This window comes from Crinia signifera, chromosome 19 (genome assembly GCF_055691185.1).
Source record: "Crinia signifera chromosome 19, ASM5569118v1, whole genome shotgun sequence".
In the NCBI taxonomy this organism is placed as follows: domain Eukaryota; kingdom Metazoa; phylum Chordata; class Amphibia; order Anura; family Myobatrachidae; genus Crinia; species Crinia signifera.
This window is the reverse complement of record NC_139226.1, coordinates 1,691,495-1,698,211: the sequence shown is the minus strand read 5'-3', so window position 1 is coordinate 1,698,211 and position 6,717 is coordinate 1,691,495. Positions and strand designations below refer to the sequence as shown.

General features: G+C 46.5%; 1 long non-coding RNA gene across 1 annotated transcript; it reads right to left on the bottom strand.

The window, feature by feature from the left end:
* Positions 1 to 5,724: 5,724 nt before the first annotated feature.
* On the bottom strand, positions 5,725 to 6,431 carry LOC146041844 (uncharacterized). The gene is made up of 2 exons (XR_014463619.1): positions 6,222 to 6,431; positions 5,725 to 5,922 (listed from the first exon to the last, which is right to left on the bottom strand). It is a non-coding gene; the product is annotated as an uncharacterized LOC146041844 (long non-coding RNA).
* Between the last annotated feature and the right edge of the window lie 286 nt (positions 6,432 to 6,717).

Sequence of the window (6,717 nt, the reverse complement as noted above, 5' to 3'; positions counted from 1 at the left end):
TCTAGCAGTCCTGTTTGGGCACATGGGGGCAATGGTCTAGTATCTACACAAGAGTTATAATCTCTTATTGTTCATGGAGGTTCCAAAACTGCTTAATCATTTGGTGGAGGCATGAAACACCATCACCGAGAAGGCCACTGGCCACATGCCAGAGAGGGGGGGGGGGGGAGCACAATATATTATATAGGAACGTGAGGAGAAGCAGAAATCTCAGTGACAAGAGAGAAGACAAGAGGTCTATGATGAGGAGGTCAGTGATGTCAGGTCAGTGACGGAACCTGTGAGAGGTTGCTCCAGGTGCAAAAATATATTTTGGGCCTCCCCTCCTCCACTCCAAACAACCCAACCAAACTTCACAATATGCCACACAGCAGCGGGTGGCAGCAGTGGGCCCCTTAATCCTCAAGGGCCCCGGTGCACTGCACCTGCTTCACCAATGGTAGTTCCACCTCTGTGTCAGGTGGTCACCTCATCCAGAAGAGCTTCCCTAGAGCGGCTCAGTGGAATGCCCCAATGAGAAACCTGATGAAGGGCATTAAGCAGAGACCAGAGAGAGCCATACACAATGCCAGTCGTACAACATGGCATTGAGAAAGTTTATGGGGGACATTAGTTAGTAGTTAAGTGGAGGAACAGAACAAACAATGGTTTTCAAAAAGAAGGATAACCCATTCTCCTGAGTGGCAATAAACTAGAATTGTGAGTGTGAGTGAGGAGGACACGGGAGGTTCTCAGTTGAGGTGAAATTTCATATGAATGTTTTCTATCTTGCTCTAGAAGTAAGAGACATAATTGTGGACTGTGAGGTCCTTTGAGGTCTTCATTAATATCCGATGCTCTATTAGTTCTATAATTATTTTATTGTATTCTATGGACAGATATGATCCAATTCCTGACGTAACCTAAATTTTAATATTTCCTAACAGTGGAAACAGCAAAGAGACTGGATGAATGTGAAATCTGTGCCAATCCGGCCTGCCCTGGGTGCAGATAATGACCGTCCTCGCTAAGAGCCACCCTCCTCTGGTCAGGTCACCCCATACAGTATGTTATCTCAGCTCTCACCTCTACCACCATGTGCACAGAATCATATCCCGACTCTCCACCTCATCGGTCTCCCTGGACCATCTCATTGACCTACCATTGTGGACAAGAACATTATATCATTCGGAAGAACCACTCGATCAGGTCAAGCTGCAGTCACCTGCCCTGACCACTAGAAATGGTCTATACATAATGTTTTTGAAGACCTGGAAACTATCTCAGAAGTGACTGAGCCATGGTCTCCTCTCTTGTCCGAAGGTCTCCATCCAGTACAAGGACGGCAGAGCGATTCTACAAGGGGCCAGAATATCCTGACTTGAGCCTTCTCCTGGTCGATGCTGTACAGCTGCAAAGTTGATGCAATAATAAGAAAGCAACAATGATCGGCATGCTTGTGAATGGAAGCCAATAACATGGCTCCTTATATCATTTGCTAGCTGACACAAATCTGATTGGCTACCACAGACATCTTTGCTTTCGATCTGGTTTATATATTTGTCAGATTTTGGGGCAGGTTGGACTCACATTACTCTGATATCTGTGATATCTGATACACCAGGGGGGGGGGTTATGTCCACAGGTGACCCATTTACAGGGAACCAGTCACACAGTTGTGTATTGTCCCAGGAGAGGGCCACACTCACACCGGGAGCACATTGCTGTGTAATACATGTAATTCCTGTGTGTTGTATGTATCCCACACGTATGTATATCATATTTATAAACATATATCATAAAAGCAATGACTAATAAACAGGAATAGCAATCTGAGGTCTTGTTGTGTCCATAGGTGGTAATTATATCTATACTGCACTGTACAGATTACACTACATCGCCAGCATATACTGCAGTGCTGTACAATAAGAAGACATACAAACTAAACCATGGTAACATACAGTGATACAGAAGGTGAGAGGTCCCTGTTACTTACTACCCTCTCAGTGATGTCACTGGCTCCTAGTGACTGTATAGGCTGCACAATCAGTGATGTCACGGGCTCCTAGTTACTGTATACAGTAGGCTGCGCTCTCAGTGATGTCACTGGTACCAAATGAGCGGATATGCTAAACTCTCAGTGATGTCACTGGCTCCTAGTGACTGTATACAGTAGGCTGCGCTCTCAGTGATGTCACTGGCTCCTAGCAATTGTATAGGCTGCACTCTCAGTGATGTCACTGGCTCCTAGTGACTGGATAGGCTGCGCTCTCAGTGATGTCACTGGCTCATAGTGACTGGATAGGCTGCGCTCTCAGTGATGTCACTGGCTCCTAGTTACTATATAGGCTGCGCTCTCAGTGATGTCACCTGTGACTGGATAGGCTACGCTTTCAGTGATGTCACTGGTTCCTAGTGACTGTATAGGCTGCACTCTCAGTGATGTCTCTGGCACCTAGTGACTGTATAGGCTGCACTCAGTGGAGTCATTGGCTCCTAGTGACTGGATAGGCTGCACTCTCAGTGATGTCACCTGTGACTGGGTAGGCTGAGCTTTCAGTGATGTCACTGGTTCCTAGTGACTGGATAGGCTGCTCTCTCAGTGATGTCACCTGTGACTGGATAGGCTGAGCTTTCAGTGATGTCACTGGTTCCTAGTGACTGGATAGGCTGAACTCTCAGTGATGTCAGGCAGGTTGGACTCACATTACTCTGATATCTGTGATATCTGATACACCAGGAGGGGGGGGGGGTTATGTCCACAGGTGACCCATTTACAGGGAACCAGTCACACAGTTGTGTATTGTCCCAGGAGAGGGCCACACTCACACCGGGAGCACATTGCTGTGTAATACATGTAATTCCTGTGTGTTGTATGTATCCCACACGTATGTATATCATATTTATAAACATATATCATAAAAGCAATGACTAATAAACAGGAATAGCAATCTGAGGTCTTGTTGTGTCCATAGGTGGTAATTATATCTATACTGCACTGTACAGATTACACTACATCGCCAGCATATACTGCAGTGCTGTACAATAAGAAGACATACAAACTAAACCATGGTAACATACAGTGATACAGAAGGTGAGAGGTCCCTGTTACTTACTACCCTCTCAGTGATGTCACTGGCTCCTAGTGACTGTATAGGCTGCACAATCAGTGATGTCACGGGCTCCTAGTTACTGTATACAGTAGGCTGCGCTCTCAGTGATGTCACTGGTACCAAATGAGCGGATATGCTAAACTCTCAGTGATGTCACTGGCTCCTAGTGACTGTATACAGTAGGCTGCGCTCTCAGTGATGTCACTGGCTCCTAGCAATTGTATAGGCTGCACTCTCAGTGATGTCACTGGCTCCTAGTGACTGGATAGGCTGCGCTCTCAGTGATGTCACTGGCTCATAGTGACTGGATAGGCTGCGCTCTCAGTGATGTCACTGGCTCCTAGTTACTATATAGGCTGCGCTCTCAGTGATGTCACCTGTGACTGGATAGGCTACGCTTTCAGTGATGTCACTGGTTCCTAGTGACTGTATAGGCTGCACTCTCAGTGATGTCTCTGGCACCTAGTGACTGTATAGGCTGCACTCAGTGGAGTCATTGGCTCCTAGTGACTGGATAGGCTGCACTCTCAGTGATGTCACCTGTGACTGGGTAGGCTGAGCTTTCAGTGATGTCACTGGTTCCTAGTGACTGGATAGGCTGCTCTCTCAGTGATGTCACCTGTGACTGGATAGGCTGAGCTTTCAGTGATGTCACTGGTTCCTAGTGACTGGATAGGCTGAACTCTCAGTGATGTCAGGCAGGTTGGACTCACATTACTCTGATATCTGTGATATCTGATACACCAGGAGGGGGGGGGGGTTATGTCCACAGGTGACCCATTTACAGGGAACCAGTCACACAGTTGTGTATTGTCCCAGGAGAGGGCCACACTCACACCGGGAGCACATTGCTGTGTAATACATGTAATTCCTGTGTGTTGTATGTATCCCACACGTATGTATATCATATTTATAAACATATATCATAAAAGCAATGACTAATAAACAGGAATAGCAATCTGAGGTCTTGTTGTGTCCATGGGTGGTAATTATATCTATACTGCACTGTACAGATTACACTACATCGCCAGCATATACTGCAGTGCTGTACAATAAGAAGACATACAAACTAAACCATGGTAACATACAGTGATACAGAAGGTGAGAGGTCCCTGTTACTTACTACACTCTCAGTGATGTCACTGGCTCCTAGTGACTGTATGGGCTGCACTCTCAGTGATGTCACTGGCTCCTAGTGACTGTATAGGCTGCACAATCAGTGATGTCACGGGCTCCTAGTTACTGTATACAGTAGGCTGCGCTCTCAGTGATGTCACTGGTACCAAATGAGCGGATATGCTAAACTCTCAGTGATGTCACTGGCTCCTAGTGACTGTATACAGTAGGCTGCAAATCTCAGTGATGTCACTGGCTCCTAGTCACTGTATAGGCTGCAAATCTCAGTGATGTCACTGGCTCCTAGTAACTGGATAGTCTGCACTCTCAGTGATGTCACTGGCTCCTATTGACTGTATAGGCTGCACTCTCAGTGATGTCACTGGCTCCTAGTAATTGGATAGGCTGCACTCTCAGTGATGTCACTGGCTCCTATTGACTGTATAGGCTGCACTCTCAGTGATGTCACTGGCACCTAGTGACTGTATAGGCTGCACTCTCAGTGATGTCACTGGCACCTAGTGACTGTATAGGCTACACTCTCAGTGATGTCACTGGCTCCTATTGACTGTATAGGCTGCACTCTCAGTGATGTCACTGGCACCTAGTGACTGTACAGGCTGCACTCAGTGAAGTCACTGGCTCCTAGTGACTGGATAGGCTGCGCTCTCAGTGATGTAACTGGCTCCTAGTGACTGTATACAGTAGGCTGCAATCTCAGTGATGTCACTGGCTCCTAGTCACTGTATACAGTAGGCTGCGCTCTCAGTGATGTCACTGGCTCCTAGCAATTGTATAGGCTGCGCTCTCAGTGATGTAACTGGCTCCTAGTGACTGTATACAGTAGGCTGCAAGCTCAGTGATGTCACTGGCTCCTAGCAATTGTATAGGCTGCACTCTCAGTGATGTCACTGGCTCCTAGTGACTGGATAGGCTGCGCTCTCAGTGATGTCACTGGCTCATAGTGACTGGATAGGCTGCGCTCTCAGTGATGTCACTGGCTCCTAGTTACTATATAGGCTGCGCTCTCAGTGATGTCACCTGTGACTGGATAGGCTACGCTTTCAGTGATGTCACTGGTTCCTAGTGACTGTATAGGCTGCACTCTCAGTGATGTCACTGGCACCTAGTGACTGTATAGGCTGCACTCAGTGGAGTCATTGGCTCCTAGTGACTGGATAGGCTGCACTCTCAGTGATGTCACCTGTGACTGGGTAGGCTGAGCTTTCAGTGATGTCACTGGTTCCTAGTGACTGGATAGGCTGAGCTCTCAGTGATGTCACTGGCTATTAGTGACTGGATAGGATGATTCTGATTCCTGAGTCTTTCTAACTCTGCTCATTAATTATTAATTACTAGTTATGGAATGATGAGGATGTAAGTGTGATCAGTGATAGAATGTTGCTGAATTATTATTGCAGGGTCCATACTGACTTCCCTGTAATACCTGTGAGGTGTCTGGATCTACGGAGCGGAACACAGAAACCATATAATACATGAAGAACAACATCAGGACTGACGGAAACAATGACTTTATTTCACATTCAGTAGCTGCTCGGTGGATCTGATATAAATTGCTGTATAATGCATGTGGTGATGATGATGACGGGTGGGAGGAACTGCGTCTGTGGAAAGTGCGGGAATCCAGATTAACATCCGGTGCAGGCAGCAAAGGCGCAAACCTCACAGACATCCATCTTGTCGGAGACATATTCTGAAAGGGAAACGCACTTCAGAGACATATAGACGGAATACTTTATTGGCTTAACAGGGTGATTTTATGCCTCGTCCCATCCCCGGACATGGGACTTAAGGTTAAGGATCGGGGCCATTAACACCAAGAAGAAGATAACTGCATGGAACATTCTCAGCCCCAAACTGCGGGGTGCCTGGTGTACGACATGGAATGTGGGTTACCAATGCAGTAAGGGTGTGATGTCATACATATACAGTATATATAATACACAGCGTGACATACGGGACCAGTGTTGGGTATGAACATTATAAGATTACCGAGTCCATGAAATGTCTTCTCAATGACTTTAGAGTCTTTGGCACAGACTGTCTTTAGGTCGTCTGGTAAACTCTCATTACTGCATATCTGAGCATATAACTTCATATCATCGCTCTGTTCCTTCAGGTCCTCAGGACTTCCCCCTTTCCTCAGTTCTATAAACTTCTTCACAGACTCCAGCTTCAAAGTAGAATCTCCAACCTTCAAAAAAGAGACAGAGGTGACATCTTCAACTAATAGCAGAGAAAAGAGAGATACAGGTGACATCGCCATCCTACAACAGGTAGTGAGATACAGATGACATCGACATCCTACAACAGGTAGTGAGATACAGGTGACATCGCCATCCTACAACAGGTAGTGAGATACAGGTGACATCTTCAACTAATAGCAGAGAAAAGAGAGATACAGGTGACATCTCCAACCTACAACAGGTAGTGCGATACAGGTGACATCGCCATCCTACAACATGTAGTGAGATACAGGTGACATTGC